The following is an 18,978-nucleotide window of genomic DNA, read 5'->3' on the forward strand; positions in this document are numbered from 1 at the left end:
TAGTTGGCCAGTTTAAAATTTAATGGTCCCAAAACCCCATGTCATAACTTTACTATACGCTGAGCACTGTGCTAATTAAGTTTCAGTTACATCAAAAGGAAAAGATGCTATGTTGACAAAGCAGATGGCAATGCATTTTCCTTTGTATCATCACCATTAATCAAAACAGAATGATTTTTTTTTACTCTTTTTGTTTTTTTGGGTTTTTTTGCGGGGCAATGGGGGTTAAGTGACTTGCCCAGGGTCACACAGCTAGTAAGTGTCAAGTGTCTGAGGTCGGATTTGAACTCAGGTACTTCTGAATCCAAGGCCGGTGCTTTATCCACTGTGCCACCTAGCCGCCCCCCAGAATGGATTTTGATGCATCAAAATACCAGGGGACTTTGGTGATGAGAATTTTTCTATACTGGGTCTCTTGTAGCTGTGGCTGTTGAAAAGTAGGATTGTGACACCAACGGAGGCAGCCCCCAGGTCATATACAAATGCTCTGAGCATACAAATGCTATTACCTGTTCATGTTCTAATAGAGCCATATTCTACACCTATTTTCTATCATGGGCCACTTTGGTCACCTGGTAAAGATTATGGACCTTTTCTACAGTTAGCATTTTAAAGTTTGCAAAGTGCTTCACAAATATTATCTCATTTGATTTTCACAAAAACCCTGGGAGGTAGGTGTTATTATTATCTCCATTTACAAATGAGGAAACTGAGGCAGACAGAGGTGAAGTGACCCATCCAGGATCACACAGCTACTAAGTGTCTGAGACTGGATTTGAACTCAAGTCTTTCTTTTTTTTTTTAAGTGAGGCAATTGGGGTTAAGTGACTTGCCCAGGGTCACACAGCTAGTAAGTGTGTGTTAAGTGTCTGAGGCCAGATTTGAACTCAGGTACTTCTGACTCCAGGGCCGGTGCTCTATCCACTGTACCATCTAGCTGCCCCTGAACTCAAGTCTTTCTGACTCTAGGTCCAGCACTCTATCCACTATACCACCTACCTACCTCTAAGGGATACATATGAGAGGACTAAGGGAGTTGCACCAAGAATGGGTTTTGGATGATAAGGAGAGTGGGGGAGCCCAGAATCACTAAGCTGCAGAGGGCTAGAAGTTTGTTAGTCATTGAGGAATGACTTCAGTGAGGTTATCGACATCCCTGGGGGTTCAGCCTCTGGGAGGAGACTTCCTTGGGGTGCTAGGCAGCAGAGGGTAGCTGGAAAGCTGAGAACTGTGGAGGCTTGTACCAATGTGGGGGCAGGCCCAGGCAGTGCACTAATAGAGGAAGGGCCAGGGAATGGCCTGTCCCTCATTCCTCAGCTTGTATAGGCAGGTGACTGGTGGATGGAGCATGAATCCTAGACAATACTAAACAAGAATAGATTCTTATTACATTTCTCCTAAGGGTATTTGACCTGACCTTATAACTGACTTCTAGTTTAAGATTTTGTTTTTGTTTTTCTAATTTTTTTTTCCAGTTTAAGATTTTAAGACAGCTCTAACTGTAGCAGTTTGTGGTCCTTGTTTTTTAAACACCCATAATGTGTTAGGTCCTGAATTAAGTCTGAGAATTTGATGGTGATGGTAGAAAAGGGTGTGAGTTGCTAGGTCCAGATGCTTCTCCCTTTCCTCTTATTTGTAAAGGGAGAGGGGTCCCACTGGAGACTTATGCAAAAGCTAGAGTTCTAGAGTTGCTAAAAAGAAAAAAAATAGACCTTGAAAGGGCGAGGCCTTCAAAATGAACATTCTTCACCCTAGAAAGAATTTAAGGCTTGAATAGCTTCATTGCTTAAGTAAGGGTCTGCAAGAGAATAAACTTGCCTCCAGGGCACAGACTGCATTTTTTTTTTTAACCTTTGTTCCTAGCTATTCATCTGAATAAGATGAATTCCTCAAAGAAGTTTAGGAAGCCAAACAGACCAAATTAGAACTGATCACAGAGGGAGGTCAAATATTTACAGAAGAAAGAGGCTTTTGAGCCACCACCTATCTTGAGGTGACAATCTCAGGGCTAAGGCTCTGAGTTATCCAAGGGAGGGTGTTTGTGCCCATCCTGAGCTCAGGGTTGTTGCCCTAACTTGAGGAGCACTATAAGCACTCCAACCAAAATCAGTGTTGTAACAATCCAGCTGAAGGGAGTTCCTTACCATCCTGCTCAGTGTAAAGGTGCAAAATAATATTCCAGGTACCTAACAAAGCGTGAACTCAAAAAGTTCAATGGATAAATTTATCCAGAAAAGATATTGTGTCCTAAAAAAAGATCAGCAGCAGAGCAGCCTAGCTGGGAAGCACCCACTATCTAATGATTGTGTTGCCCACTTGGGTACTATCTAGCAGCAGCCGGTGAAAAAGTGGCCTTCCTGGCTCTCTCTGGAAGCCACTATCCAATAGCAGAGCAACCTGCCTGGCATCATTCAGCAGCAACTGAGCCCAGGGAAGAGCCAGAGCAGCAGATGAATGACCTCCTTGACCCAACTCAGCATCAGATTGACCTTTCCAGCTGCCACATTGTACCATATGAAGACCAAGCTGGGCTGAACCATCATCTGTCCAATGTAATCTTCACTGTGCCCTGTGAAGAGCCAGCTCCGCTGAGCAATGTGTTCATCATTGGTGTCATGTCCTGCAGTGAATTTTGTGAGGACTTTCCAGAAAACGAATATTTAAGGCCATGTAGTTCTGCAATTGTGAGTTGCCTTGGCTATAGGCCTTCTGCAAGTATTCAAGATGTATTTCAAATTCATGCTTACTCATGTTCAATGTGTATTTGTGGGACAGTAAGCCCATGGTGTGTGTGTGTGTGTGTGTGTTGGCAGATGGGTCAGGGAATGCTTTGTATAATTTCTGCTTTCGATATTCCTTTTGAGCAAATGCTTTTTTTTTTTTTGGTGGGGCAATGGGGGTTAAGTGACTTGCCCGAGGTCACACAGCTAGTACATGTCAAGTGTCTGAGGCCGAATTTGAACTCAGGTACACCTGAATCCAGGGCCGGTGCTCTAATCCACTGTGCCACCTAGCTGCCCCTTTTTGTTTTGTTTTGTTTTTGGGTTTGGGGTTTTGGGTTTTTTTGAGCAAATGCTTTTAATAAAGAATTATCTGAGCCTTCTAGTCAATTGTTACAGGGAAAAACACCAGTAGGGGCTTGTTAGCTAGTGGGATAAGGATAATCACCTATAAGGTTATCCTAGAATTCTTGAAGTAGCAAAGGAAGGATATTATATTTGTAAGATAATAGGAGAGTTATACTAGCTTAATTTTAAGGTTCCTTCCCAGTCTAGCTCCTAAGAGTTTATATAATAAATTTAGAATTGGAAGGGACCATAGAGATTATCTAGCACAACTATTTCTTCAGCTTGAAAACCCTTCAGATCATTCCCTAAACTCTAACTTTCTTCCAGTCTCAAGTGATATGGTTCTTTTCCTTGCCAAGACAAACCCCTTTACATATACTGTTGATACCATCCCCTCCTGTCTTGTCCAGTAAATTACCCCCGCAGGCACCCCCTCTTTCTAATCTTTAGCCATCCCCTATCTACCTACCAGGGAAAGCTAGGTGACAAAGTGTATAAAGCCCTGACTCTCAAGTCAGGAGAACCTGAATTAAAATCTCACCTCAGACACTTACTGGCTGTGTGACCCTGGGCAAGTCACTTAACCTCAATTGCGTTAAACATCTGTAGCCATCTCCAATCATTCTCATGTATATCCTGCCACTGGACCCAGATGGCTCGGGAGGAGAGAATGAGGTTGGTGACCTTGCATAGCCCTCCCTCACTTAAATCCAGTTCACTGCAAACCATCACATCACCCCATTGTCATGGCCCTCTTCAAGAATGAAGGATGGGGGGGGGGCAGCTAGATGGCGCTGTGGATAGAGCACTAGCCCTGGAGTCAGGAGTACTGGAGTTCAAATCTGACCTCAGACACTTAACACTTACTAGCTCTGTGACCCTAGGCAAGTCACTTAACCCTAATTGCCTCACTAAAAAAAAAAAAAAAAAAAGAATGAAGGATAGGGGCAGCTAGGTGGTGCAGTGGATAAAGCACCGACCCTGGAGTCAAGAGGACCTTGAGTTCAAATCCAGTCTCAGACACTTTTGACACTTACTAGCTGTGTGACCCTGGGCAAGTCACTTAACCCCCATTGCCCCCACATAAACAAAACAAAACAAAAAAGAATGAAGGACAAACAACAACAACAATCTACCTACCAGTACACACTTCTTCCATCCAAAAAAAGTATCATTATCAGTACTATCTCCTCAAGCTATTAATACTATATTTCTCCTCTTTTTTTTTTAGTCAAACTCCTAGAAAAAGCTGTAAGGCACTACCTCCTCACCACAACCATCACTTGGTTTACAACTAAGCTCAACTTTCTCCAAGAAGTCTTTCTGACTCTCCCAAACCGCATCCTGGAGTAGTTTGCCATTTCTTTCTCTAGCTCATTTTACAGATGAGGAAACTGAGGCAAACAGGGTTAAAGTGACTTGCCCAGGGCCTGAGGCCAGATTTGAACTCAGGAAGATGAATTTTCCTGATACTAAGCCAAGTGTTCTATCCACTGCACCACTTAGCTTCCCTCCCTCCCTAATTACCTTGCATCTAGTTTGTATTTTTTCTTCATATACTGAAATACAGTCATCCCTGATACAATGAAAGATTTGGGTGGGGATTGTCTCATTGTTTGTACTTGTACCCCCAATCCCTTGCACAGTACCTAACATAAAGGAATGTTGATTGATTAATTGATTGATGAGGTCTGGCATCTCCTCATGGGAGCTGCGAATAAGGCTGGAATTATGTTAACACCATTTGCACAGCAGGAGTCAGTGGGTCCCCAGTTTCCTCTTTCTAAGCTCTTTTTTCTCTCGTATCACTAGGTAACAGTGCCCTCTACTGTCTTTCATCAATACCACACTATCACAAACCTCCGTTAGCCTACATTTCACTTCCTTTCAGTCATCACTTTTCATTATTGATAAAGTTCAATAAGAACTTGTGCTTGAAGGAATTTGGAGCATCATAGCAGGGGTGCTATAGTAGGATTAGAAGCCAGATGCTTAGAGAGTCAATTGTTAAATTTTCAGGGTAAGTATTTATACCTCGGGAATCAGCAAACTTAAGGCTTGATTTATTGTTTTGTTGATTGTCTAGACTTAAGAAAGTGCTGGGAAAATATTAATGAGCAGATTGAATTTAAAGGTGTGTCCTGCATACTTTTTAAATTATTCACCCCAAGAGCCCATTGTTAAATATTCACCAGCACATGCCTGATTCACATTAATTTCTTTGAGGAGGATAGGGGATGGGGTGAGGGAGGAATAGAACATAGACATTTTTTAGGATAGTAATTTCTGTGTAAAGGGGAAGAACACCTGTTCAGGTACCATCTCTTTCATAGACTTTTCTTTGGCTAGACCAGCTCACATTGACCTTAAACTTTTCTTACCTTCAGAAAGAAAGTATGATGTGGTAGAAATAATATCAGATTTAGACTCCAAGGAGCAGGACTTTACCTCTGCTACTTGTTTGACCTCAGGTAAATCACATTTCCCTCTCTGGATCATAATTTCCTCACCTGTAATATATGGCAGGGTTGGACCAGGTGATACACAATGCCCTGTCTGAGTCTAAATCCTATGATTTTATCATGTTCCTAAAGCACTAATTTGGGCAACTAGGTGGCTTAGTGGATAGACCTCCGGGCCTGGATTCAGGAAGACCCAAATTCAAATCTGACCTCAGGCATTTAGCTGTGTGACCCTGAGTAGGTCATTTAACTCTGCCTCAGTTTCCTCATCTGTCAAATGAGCCAAAGAAGGAAATGGCAAACAATTCCACTATCTTTGCCAAGAAAGCCCCAAATGAGGTCACAGAGAGTTGGATATAACTGAAATGACCGAACAACAACAATCCATGAAGACTCAAAAATAGTTTAAGCAAAGTAAATAGTGCTTTGAGTTAGAGTACAATATTTAATTAGTAAAATATTACTTAATTTAAGTGCATATTGATGCTGTTTTGAGATATACTCAGTTGACTGGGCACACTTTTGGGATCAAATAACTTCATCATCCTTGCCAATTTGTGCTGCTTGCTATATGCTCCAAATAGAACCTCCTTTTTTTTTTTTTTTAACCCTGGCCATTTTCTATTCTGCTACTTGATGGGAATCCCTCCTCTTCCCTTCAACAATTGCTCTACATTCTACAGTGTGATCAAATCATCACTACCAGTGCCTCTGAAAAAGGCCCAAGTAATTGGACTGCCATATTGTTCTGCTCATCAGTTCATCATCTTTGGGCTTCTGAGATTGGTTACTACTCCTCTATATGAGAATGTAAGCTCCTTAAGGGCAGGTACTGGTCTCACTTTTTCATTTGTATCCCTGGTGTTTAGCCCAGTGCATGCAGTTAGTTCTTAACAAATGCTGTTCATTCATTCATTCATTCACTCAACTCATTCATTCATTCATTCAAAATCATTCCTTAATTCATAGTAGCTTTCTGTGATCATGCATTTTCTCAACCAACAGATATTAATAATACAACTACTAGCATAGTGAGAGGTTTAAAATTTTGAGATATTTATGGTTTGTTTTGTTTTGTTTTTGTGGGACAATGAGGGTTAAGTGACTTGCCCAGAGTCACACAGCTAGTAAGTGTCAAGTGTCTGGGGCCAGATTTGAACTCAGGTCCTCCTGAATCCAGGGCCAGTGCTTTATCCACTGCACCATCTAGCTATCCCCTAAAATTTTGAGATATTTAAAAGGTGGGATGTATGCGAGAAGATAATAATGGATGTTGGAGAGGGAATAAAAGTATTCAACTCCTACTTTGAGGGGTCATTCTCAACAGAGGAGATTGTATTTTATCACAGAGGCATTTAAAAGCAACTGGAACTTCCTTTGTATCCCTGGTGCTTGACACACAGTTCTTTTTTGGGGGGGGGGAGGGGGACAGGGCAATGAGGGTTAAGTAACTTGCCCAGGGTCACACAGCTAATAAGTGTCAAGTGTCTGAGACTGGATTTGAACTCAGGTCCTCCTGAATCCAGAGCTGGTGATTTATCCGCTATACCACCTAGCTGCCCGTGAGGATAATTTTTAATGATACAGATCTCAATAAATCCACTCTTCAACTTATGTGACTGTTGTCTAGTCCTCCTGTAAATCTACTGTAGGGTATGGATCTACTATGCTTTCTTGTTCTAGGTCTTTAAATATTATATATATACTTAAACATAAGTATATAATATACCATATTGTTAATATTGTATAAATTATGTAATCCCATCACACAATATATTATATGTAACATATCATTATATAAATATATATATATATTTATATATATATTCCTCTTTCTTCTTCCTGTTCAGTTCTGGATCTGGCTCATTTTCCATTTGCAATGTCTATCCAAGCTATATATGTTGATGGACCATTTTGATGGTTTGTCTGGACAAAACATGTACTTGATCCACTTGGTTTTTCCTGGGTGGATAATTACATTAAACTCTTGAATGATCATGCAGACTCTGCAATATCCTAGGGCTCAGCAATGAGTACAACAGCCCCCACATACAGAAGCATCTAGAAGACCTCACCATTTCTAGGGATTCCTCTTTCCATTGCATTCTTTGGTAGACCATCTCCATGCCAGTGATTTATGACTCCCTGTCTTAGCACTTGTCTCATATTGATAATCATATGGTTGTCTAACCAAGTTATGTCTACAGTTTTAAGATTCCATTTAATAATTTGTTCTAAAATTTTCCAAGTATCGACATCAAGCTTGTGCTCTGTGGTTTCTAGGATTAACATGTTTTCCCTTTTGGAAAATTGAGACAGCACTTGGCATTCTCCAGTCTTTTGGCACCTCTTTCACCTTCCATGATTTCTCAAAGATCATTTATAATGGTTCTGTTGTCCTGCTTGCTGAGTTGTTTTTTTTTTTTTAGTACTTTGGATGTTGCTTATATGTGTCTGGAAACTTGGAACCTTGTTTAATATCATGTTGTTATCTTATACTTTCTTCTTTCCTATCTTGGACTTCAATTCTCTCAATAATGCTTGCCCTACCCTTTTCAGGTGACATTCCATCCTTTCTGTGATCAGGCTCTTTGAGGTTAGGCTTAGGTGAAGGAGGGAAAGGAGGAATGGTAGGAATAGAGATAGAGTTGATTAAAAACTGTTTTATCACAGATTATGATCTATCATTGTCATAACATAGCATTTTGTTTCTGTCAGTGAACATCTTGCTCAAAACTGAAGGATATGGTTTCCTGTCATCGCTATTTCATGTATAGCTCTCATTGTGGCAGGTTCCAAATGTTGTGGGTGGAGGAGGAGGGATAAGAAGGGAATTGTTGTTCCCTTATAATTTTCCAGCTCTTTAACCACCAAAGGGATATGGAAATACAATGTGGAAAAGGCCAAGGGACATGATAAAAGACAGCTTAGATGGTTCACATGCTCTTTGTCTCTTCTGGAATTCTCTGAGAGAGACACACAGAGAAAGAGAGACAGAAAGACAGAGACAGAGACAGAAAGTTTAATCTGGATGAGACTTTCAGTGTACAATGGTAATGCTGGGAGAAGATACAAGGATCTGATCATGTGGGAGGTCCAGGAGAGAACCCAGGTCAATATTGAGCAGCAGATTTCAATGGTGGTCAGCCAGGAGTTTATTTGATTTTGTAAAAAACAGCAATATGGGGTGAGGTGAAGCATGGTTAGATGACTTCCTTTATCTCTGTGACTCAAGATAACTCTCCTACTGAGGGCTTCAGTCTCTTCCTTCCCCAAAAGGACAAAGGGTTAAGAGAAATTGAAAATTCAGACTACCAGAAGCCTCTGAGGCTATTCTCACCACTATGATGTTAACACTTTTACACTTTACATTTCTTTCCATTATAATAAGTGTATTATAGACAAAATGCTGATTGAGTGAATTCTTTGGGGCCATGAGGAGGGAAGAGACAAGACTGCAGTGGGTGGGGGCAAGAGTCAAGAGAGATTTATGAGTTATTTCTGGAATTACTCTATTCCCAAGGACTTAAGATATGGGGCCCAGGAACTAGAGTCTGTGCACACTTATCTGGTAATGAGGTAGTAGCAAGAGGGTGGGGAGATAGTCATATTTATATGTATGTGCCCAGTTGAATAAACTGGTGGAAAAGAAAGCTTACAATTCTACCTGGTGGCTTGTGTTATTATAGTACCCCAAGCAGCTGCTCTAAAGCTTAGAGTTAGAAGACCTTCAGTCTTGTTTTTTTTTGTTTGTTTGTTTGTTTTTTAGGGAGGCAATTGGGGTTAAGTGACTTGCCCAGGGTCACACAGCTAGTAAGTGTTAAGTGTCTGAGGCCGGATTTGAACCCAGGTACTCCTGGCTCCAGGGCCAGTGCTCTATCCACTGCGCCACCTAGCTGCCCCAATAGTCTTCTCTCTTTTTTTTTTTTTGGTGGGGCAATGAGGGTTAAGTGACTTGCCCAGGGTCACACAGCTAATAAGTGTCAAGTGTTTGAGGCTGGATTGGAACCCAGGTCCTCCTGAATCCAAGTCCAGTGCTTTATCCACTGTGCCACCTAGCTGCCCCCACTTACCCAACTCTTAATGTACCTAACAGTACATTGAGTACATATTTATCTATCTTCCCCACAAGAATGTTATGATAGATTTTCATCAATATTTTTATTTATTAAAGACACTATTATAGGCACTGAGGAAGATATAGAAAAGAAAAGACATGGGGGCTAGGTGGCTCAATGGATAAAGCACCACTCCTAGAGAGACACTTACTAGCTCTGTGAACCTGGGCAAGTCACTTACATCTCTATTGCTTCCCCAAAAAAGGAAAGAAACAAAAAAGAAAGAAAGAGAAAGAAAGAAGGAAAAAAAGGAATGAAAGGAAGGAAGGAAGGAAAAAGAAAAGAAATGAAAAGAAAAAAGAAGAGAATAAAAGAAAAGAATAGAAAAGAAAAGAAATGGTGCCTGCCCTGGAGGAGTCTAACCAGAATCTAGTAGAGGCAGATAAGGTATGTTAATAATCATAATGACAGTCTTAATAAAAATTACACAAATATTTACAAATAAGGCATTAATAACCCCCAAAATGGTCAAAATATAAGGTATGATGTAAAAGTGTCATAAGAAAAGTTTAAACACAAGTTTCTATCAATTCAGAGGAAGGAGAAATCAGAAAAAAGGAGTTAGGGAAGGTATTGGGGGAAAAGTTGTATTTGAACTTGGTCTTAGAAGTTAGCTAGGCTGGGGCGGCTAGGTGGCGCAGTGGATAAAGCACCGGCCCTGAAGTCAGGAAGACCTGAGTTCAAATCCAGCCTCAGACACTTAACACTTACTAGCTGTGTGACCTTGGGCAAGTCACTTAACCTCAATTGCCTCACTAAAAAATAAATAAATAAATAAAATAAAAAATAAGTTAGCTAGGAATTGTCTGGGTAAAGTATGGTTGTGGTAAGATGGGAGGGAAGGGAATTCCAGACAGAAGAACCTGGTAAGGAAGGTTATGATACAGGCAGCTTGTTGACATGATAATGAACTAGAATCAATCAATTAAGAAGCTCATCTTATGTACGTGCCAAGCAATAGGAAAGAGAAATTCACCTCTTTTCTTTCACTGCACACAGTTGCTCATCACTATCACCACAATGGTCCCAGTGTTGTCCAATTTAATCATTTAAAGATGTACTGGATGTAGTCATTGAAATAGGAGGTCATGTCAATTAACTAGCAGTTAAGTACCTGCTACATGCTAAGCCCTGTGTTAAAGAACCAGTAATGAAACCATCCCTCTATGCTAAGATGCCTACATGCTAAAGAGGACAAATAGACATAAAAACATACACAGCATAAATAAAAAGTATCTCTATATCTATCTCTTTGTATTAGTAGTTACATACAAGGAATTTGGAAAGGAGGGTAAAAAGGAAGGAAGGGAACAAGCCTTTATTAAGTGGCTACTAAGTGCCCAGCACTGTGCTAAGCAGTTTAGAAGTATAATAATAGCTAACAACAACAACAATAATATGATGATGATAGCTAACATCTATATAGTGCTTGCTATGTGACAGGTACTGTGCTGAGGGCTTTAGAATTATAATCTCATTTAGCCTCAAAACAACTCTGGGAGGGAGGTGCTCTTAATCGCCATTTTACAGACGAGGAAACTGAAGCAAACAGAGGTTAAGTGACCTGTCACAAAGCTAGTAAATGTCTGGGGCCAAATTTGAACTCAAGTCTACAGTTCAAATCCATGAGAGGCTGTAGGAATAAGGAAAGGCTTCATGTAGATAATGGACACACACACACACCCAACACACCCCCTTTTTTTTTCTTCTTCTTTTTTTTTTTTTTAGTGAGGCAATTAGGGTTAAGTGACTTGCCCAGGGACACACAGCTAGTAAGTGTTAAGTGTCTGAGGTCGGATTTGAACTCAGGTACTCCTGACTCCAGGGCCGGTGCTCTATCCACTGTGCCACCTTGCTGCCCCCCAACACACCCCTTTTGATGTGAGCAAAATAACTATATTGTCCATATAGAGTAGAACTAGATAAATTTAACAACTTAGAAAGGACCCAGGCCAGCTATGTACCAACCAACCCAAAATACCCGAATATGCTCAGAACATGGTGCTAAGTGGCCTTACCAACTACAAGCTTGTTGTGGCTATCATCTACCAGTTTAGAGTTTAACAGTATGGTTCATGGAGAAACTTCAGAGTTTGATTGACTGCTTTTAGCACCAGGGCTATTGGCAAGGGCATCGTGTACTGACAATGCATCAAGTATGTGTTGACCTGCTTCTGTCTCCATCTGGATGGGAAGTGAAAATCATTCTCCTTCACTTCTCTGGCTCCCTTCCTCCCCTCTCCCCAGCTCAGAGCACAGTGTTGAAATAGTCCTCTGTGTTTACAACATATTTAACTATTAAATTGGCATTTGTGAAGACACAAGACATGCTGGCATGGCAATGAAAGATAATAACAACATCTAGTAGTTTTAGCCTATTCTAAAAAGGAATTGGGAAACAAATCCAAGAGCTAAGGAGGAAGGATGACTGCCTCCAAACTCAGGGGCTCAATAGGGTTGAGGTTAGAACTGAAATTCATAAAAGGACATGGTCTCGGGAGCAGGTAGGTAGCACAGTGGATAAAGCACCAGTCCTGGATTCAGGAGAACCTGAGTTCAAATCTGGTCTCAAACACTTGACACTTACTAGCTGTGTGACCCCAGGCAAATCACTTAACCTTCATTGCCTCACAAAACAAAAGGACATGGTCTCATTCAATCAATGATGTAGGAAGGGGTACTGGTGAGGTAAGATAGGAAGATGAGGGGGTGGGGAACTAGATGATGCCCAATGCTACCTTCCTAGCATTCAGAAATGAACAGAACTTCCCTCAGGAAATTTGTGCACTCACATGTCTTCTCAGGGACAGAGATGGCTGTCAGGGTGCCCACTTGAGAAGGATGTTATAGAAGGCATTCTTTCTTAGGCACGGGTTTCATTAGATGACCTCTGAAGTTCCCTTCCAAATTTTGTGATTCTGCAGGAAGGGGAGGAAATATAGCATATCAGAAAGCCACCTGAGAGTCAAGAGATGGATTTTAGTCTTGCTTCTCTGAGTCTCAGTTTCTCCATCTAGGAAATTAGAGGCAGGGTTAGATTAAATATTCAAAGCTTTCGTCTGGCTCTGACATTCTATGAATCTGCATCTCATGTCAAGCAGTGCTGAAAAGTGACCTCACAAAAAAATTGAAAGAAACATTCAACTGTTGGCCAAGTTCCATGGAACATTTAGTCATCTGCCAAGTTCATTGAGGGATAACAACAACAATCGGTATTTACTTATGCATCTGTTTACATAGTTTACACACTGCTTTATGCCCACCATCTTACTTATGAATGTTTCATTACTCTACTACCTGCCTATCACCAATTACTGCAACTATCATGTTCCAGAACCCTGACATCTGTCCTGCATTCCCTGAAAATCCATGTTCTTTTTCTAAGTTATTTTTTCAATCAGCAAAAATCCACCTTCTTTTCCTTCTACCATGCTCTGAATGTTCTTTTCCCACCCCACCCAGAGATCTCTGTGTTGTACTCACCTGACTCAAGCCATTTTAAATTACATAAATATTTTCTCAAAACATTGATGACCTAAATATACTCATGATTGCCTTGGATTTCTTCAGTATTGGCCCAGGATGCTAATTCCCCCTACTGCTACCAATGAATCCCGAGAGATTTAGCTCATTCTATTTTTCTTTTAATTTTTAATTTTTTAATTTTAATTTTTAATTTTTTTGTGGGGCAATGAAGGTTAAGTGACTTGCCCAGGGTTACACAGCTAGTAAGTGTCAAGTGTCCGAGGCTGGATTTGAATTCAGGTACTCCTGAATCCAGGGTTGGTCCTTTATCCACTGCACCACCTGGCTGCCTGGTCACTATGTGTTGAGCACCATCCTAATTTCTGAAGATATAAAGATAAAATAGTCCTTGACCTTAAGGAGCTTATGTTCATTCACTTAAAAAAATAGCCTGCATGTGCACATGCAATATAAGGCAATTGGTTGGGGCAGGAAGAGTAGGAATGCTAGAAGCTGAGGGGATCAAAAAGAGGTGATGGGCAGCAACTCTCCCTCTGGGGATAATATGTAGGGGGGAGGAGGTTGAGAGGTGGTGAAACTGGTCCTGGGAAAGTGTAGGCATCTTTCAGGAGGCCATTTGCTCTTAAGATTATAAGATAATAGAGGTTCAAGACCCCTGAGAGAAATCAAGTCCAAGCAATATGGGACAAGAAGAGGTAAGTGACTTGCCCAAGGTCACAGAATTAGAAAATGTCAATCTGGGGACATGGATCCAGACCTGTTAACTCTAAGTCCAATATTTTCTCTTCTACACCAAACTTTTTCCCTATCCTCAAAATGGGAAAATTAGTTGGATGATAGTAAAAGTGAGCTTACAGGCATTGTGTAAGATGGAGAAACCTGGGAACAGATTGAGGAAGTAGCCTACTGGTTGTTTCAATTGCCATTATCTCTAAATATTTTTCATGTTTTCTCCTTGTTTCTTTTGTATTGTGTAAAAGGTGTCAGTGGGAGGAGAAGAAAATCCATTTTTCTAAATAATTTCTTGGATTTTCTTCTGGTTTGATTGAGTAGGAAAGCTCATGGAACCTGTAAGTATTCAGAAGACCTGCTATTACTTAATCCAAGTCTATGCTATACAAATAACCATGCCAGCATAGTGGTCTGGGAGAGCACATAGGCAACAGATTAGATGAATGAAAGAGTGGCTAAGTAGTACAGTGAGTTCATGGTTGAATAGCTCACTGTTGAAAGGTAAATTCAAAGAGATAAATAATGTAAACTGAAGGAAAAGAGAGAACACATTTTTATCCATTGTGCCTTTAGGTAGCTCACCTAAATCAGTTAAAAAGTGAAAGGCAGGGGGCAGCTAGGTGGCGCAGTGGATAAAGCACCAGCCCTGGATTCAGGAGTACCTGAGTTCAAATCCGGCCTCAGACATTTGACACTTACTTAGCTATGTGACCCTGGGCAAGTCACTTAAACCCTATTGCCCCCCCCCCAAAAAAAAGTGAAAGGCAACAAGTTGAGCAAGATGTTGTCTATAAACTACAGGTATGACTGACTGTCCTCTTCCTCACTGAATTGACTGATCTTTATCTGTTTGTAAAAAGGAACTGGGGGCGGCTAGGTGGCGCAGTGGATAAAGCACCGGCCCTGGAGTCAGGAGTACCTGAGTTCAAATCCGGCCTCAGACACTTAACACTTACTAGCTGTGTGACCCTGGGCAAGTCACTTAACCCCAATTGCCTCTGTGGTAAAAAAAAAAATGAAAGTTTTTTAACAGTCGGTTAGGATAACTGAAAGACGCCAGTTTTTGAAGGACCACCCTTTTGGGGAGGAGACCAACGGCATGAGCTACGCAGCCAGTCGGCCTGCTAGCACTCCACTTCCAGGGTGCAAGCTTAAAAGGCAAGGAGAGAACGGAAGTAGGAGCTTTTTCCTGCTCTGCTGGTCTCCTGACTGCGCTGCACAGACTGATGCTGACGGAAGTTCGACTTGGCCTGGCTTGCGGTTAGCAGCAGCACTCGCTTGACACAGTCTCTCTCTCTCTCTCCCCAAAGGTGGCCTTGGGCTTTTGGTGAGTTTTATATGGAATATAAACTAAGCTTAGACTTAAGACGGTTTGTATTGTATTTCTACTTTCCTATCCCTCTAATCAACATTACCTTGTGACTACCATACAATAAAAGCTCTAACTAGAAAACCAGAAGCTTCTTCCATTTACTAGTCTGGGAGATAAATTAAGGGAAAGGTTAAAGAGGGGAGATTTATGATCTAATATCCAATTTTAAATCTCACACCTCACTAAAAAAAACAAAAACAAAAACAAAAACAAAAACAAAAAAAACCCCAAAAGGAACTGAATTCTTACTGCCATGTCTTACAGATGCTGGCTAGAGGACCAGGGAAGAATAGTAACTCCACAAAATTTAAATGATGTGTCCATGGTTACAAGGACAGGATCTATCACAAGTGAGGCTTAGGTTCAGATCTTCTGACCACCAACCCATTCCCTTCTGCCTTACCATACTGAATCCTAAGGGGAAATATTATGAAGATCTAATAAACTACATTTAGGTAGAAAGATGGGACAAGATTTTAGACTAAATTAGATGTAGGAAAAGATAATACTCCCAAGAGTCAGTTTAGTAGATGACAAATGCAGAAGTGAGGTGAACAAGGAAGAGAAGAAATAAGAGATGTATCAGAGTATGGTGGAGAGATTGCTAGTCTTCAGGTTAAAGGGACCTCAGAGTGTTGACCTACTGTGACGGACTATATTCTTCTCACCAATGCAATGGTACAGAAGAGTTCCAGGGAACTCATGATAGAAGAGGATCTCCAAATCCAAGAAAAAAAAAAGAAAGAAAGAACTGTGGAGTATAGATGCTGATTGAACCATATTATTTCTTTTGTTTTGGGTGCTGTTGTTTTTTTTTTTCTATTTTGAGGTTTTGCATCACTGCTCTGATTCTTTCTCTTGTAACAGGATTAATGCAGAAATAGGATTAATGTTATTATGTGTATATATATATATATGTGTGTGTGTATATATCTATATCTATATGTATATGTATAGAGATATATAGATATAACCTATATCAGATTATCTGCTGTCTAGGGGAGGGGGGAGGGAGGGGAGGGAGGGAGAAAAATCTGAAATTGTAAAGCATGTATAAACAAAATTTGAGAACTATCTTTACATGTAACGGAAAAAATAAAATACCTCATACATTAAAAAAAATAAAAAAATAAAGGGACCTCAGAAGCCCAGGTCTGCTCTAACAAACTGAGTGCCTGGACTAGCCACTTCTGTTCTTGAGCCTCAGTTTCCTCATTTGCTAAATAAAGTGGCTACTGATGACCTTTCCTTTTAACTCTTATAGTGGCTGTTATAACTTGTCTTTCACCTTCAAAGAGCACCAATGACCTCACAAGGTGATGTTTTGATTTGTATGTGAATTGGATTTAAGTGAAGCAGAATTGCTCAAAATCATCAGCCTTGCTCTTTTCGTGAGCTAAGTCATGTACAGTGGCAGGACAAAAGTCAAGAATTATAATGGCCCGGGGCAGCTAGGTGGTGCAGTGGATAAGAGCACTGGCCCTGGAGTCAGGAAGACATGAGTTAAGATCCGAGCTCAGACACTTAACACTTACTAGCTGTGTGACCCTGGGCAAGTCACTTAACCCCAATTGCCTCACCAAAAAAAAAAAAAGAATTATAATGGCCCAAGATGGAATGGATAACCTCAGTGTCTTTGACTAAGCTCTAAGCACCTGCTTCAACCACCTTTGTTGGCATTGGGACAAAGTATTCTCAATCACCCATTCCACCAGGGCAGGTCTTGGAGTAGACACCCCACTAACTTACCAACAGCTGTAAGGCCTGTTGATTACCCTCAATCTGCTTTAGCCCATTTGTTGAGACAGTTTACCAGGGTGTGCCCACTGCAAATGCTACATTTTCTTGGAGCCACAGGTGAGAGATGAATGCCAGTTGAGTACCAAAGGTATATTGGGCAGTCCTGAAAGGGCTTGGCAAACCCTCACATCAGAAGTTCTAGTTGTCCTTGAATATTTCATAGACCCCTTAAAGTGGCTGTTGTCTATACCACTCGATGGGTAATATAGTCCTCTATAGTTCTCATGTGTGTATCTTGTGTTTGCAACTAGATAAAAATAATTCATGAGAGCAAGGAACCACATCTTCTACTTCTCTCTATCACTTATAGCACCCAGAACAGAGGCTTGCAATTATAGTTGTAGGGTCTGAATAAATGTTTTTTAAATGTAATGATAAGTTGAGATTACATATGTGTGGAGTATAAAGTTTACATAGGGAAGTAACAGGAGAGAAGTTTAGATAGGTATGTTGGGGTTAAATTATGTGGATTATGAGTTTTTGAGGGGGTGGGAATGAGAAATACTTGGATTTCCCAGTGAAAGAGTTTGGCCAATATAATCAATGAAGAGGCTTTGGAGTTGTTTTTTTTTTTTTTTAGTAGAGATTTGAGGAGGAGAGAAAGGCTATCACATGTATGAGTGGTATTTCAGAAAGATGAATTTGGCAGTCGTGTGTAGGGTCATTTGGATGGGAGCAGACCAAAGTCACAAACACTCATTATGCAATTATTGCAATAGTCCAGGAATGAGAGAGATGAGGAACTGAATTAATGTGGTGAATGTGAAAATGAAAAAAACCCATAGATTTAAGAAATACTATAAAGCTTCCTTCCAAATCCTTAGGATTTGGTGACTAAATACATATGAGGGCTGAAGGAAGGAGAATATAAAGATAACTTCCAGATTTTGAGATTTAAATGCTGAAAACAAAGCTATAACTATAAAATTTTATGCCCAGGGAAAATACCACAAACCACACTCAGAGTAAATGACATGAAGTCCCTCAATTGTGCTATGATGTGGGCAGAAGAGAATTTCTACCCTTGTCCACCATTATTGGGTTTTTATTTAAACTTTCATATTTTAAGTATTGTTACTAACTAGGTATTAAGTTCTGTTGTTTCTATTCTCTTGAAGAACTCTAAGTTGTCAGCACCCTCTAAATTTAGCACCCTGGGGCAAAGATCCAATTATCCCACTTTAATTGCGGCTTTACTGAGAACTGCTAGTACCACTGACTAAAATAGGAAAAGGAAATAGATTAGAAATGGGGAAGGAGGAAGAAAAAGAATGGAAGTGGGAGAATAGGAAAAATAAAGATATATATGATGGAGAGCAGGGGTATCACCAAGAGCTGATTGGCAGGGTAAGGTGAAGAATAGGGAGGAGCTGAGTGACTGGGAGAATGGGGGGGAGTGGACAGAAAAGGTAAATCTGTTGCTGGTTTGGGGTCAAGATGATGAGTTTTACTCTTTCTCTTATAACCCTTAAATGTACAAATATCCCATTACTTAAACCTCTCTTCTCCCACTCTACTCTTTCCTCAGAGTTCTCATGCATTCATAGTTTCAACTATCACTGCAATTCAATTCATTCCAATTCAATAAACATTTATTGTCTACTAGATTCAAGGAAAGCTCAAGACAAAGTGATCTAGGAAAAATTTTAAAAGAGCAAGATCACTTTCAGATGAGAAGACAAGAGAAAGGCTCATGGGGAACTGGGCTTTGAAATGAGAGAATGAAAATCACTTTTTTTTTTCTTTTTGCAGGGCAATGAGGGTTAAGTGACTTGCCTGGGTCACACAGCTAGTAATTGTCAAATGTTTGAGGTCAGATTTGAACTCAGGTCCTCCTGAATCCAGGGCTGGTGCTTTATCCACTGCGCCACCTAGCTGCCTCCAAATCACTTTCCAATGTATATCTTTATCCCTGGACTCTTCTAATTCCATTTCTACAT

The 18,978-nt window shown here is 40.5% G+C and overlaps 1 pseudogene; it reads left to right on the forward strand.

Moving 5' to 3' along the window:
- Window positions 1–554: 554 nt before the first annotated feature.
- The window catches only part of LOC122747295, a 30,872-nt pseudogene continuing 12,448 nt past the window's right edge, over window positions 555–18,978 (forward strand).

The sequence above is a fragment of the Dromiciops gliroides genome, chromosome 3, assembly GCF_019393635.1.
Source record: "Dromiciops gliroides isolate mDroGli1 chromosome 3, mDroGli1.pri, whole genome shotgun sequence".
Taxonomy (NCBI): Eukaryota; Metazoa; Chordata; class Mammalia; order Microbiotheria; family Microbiotheriidae; genus Dromiciops; species Dromiciops gliroides.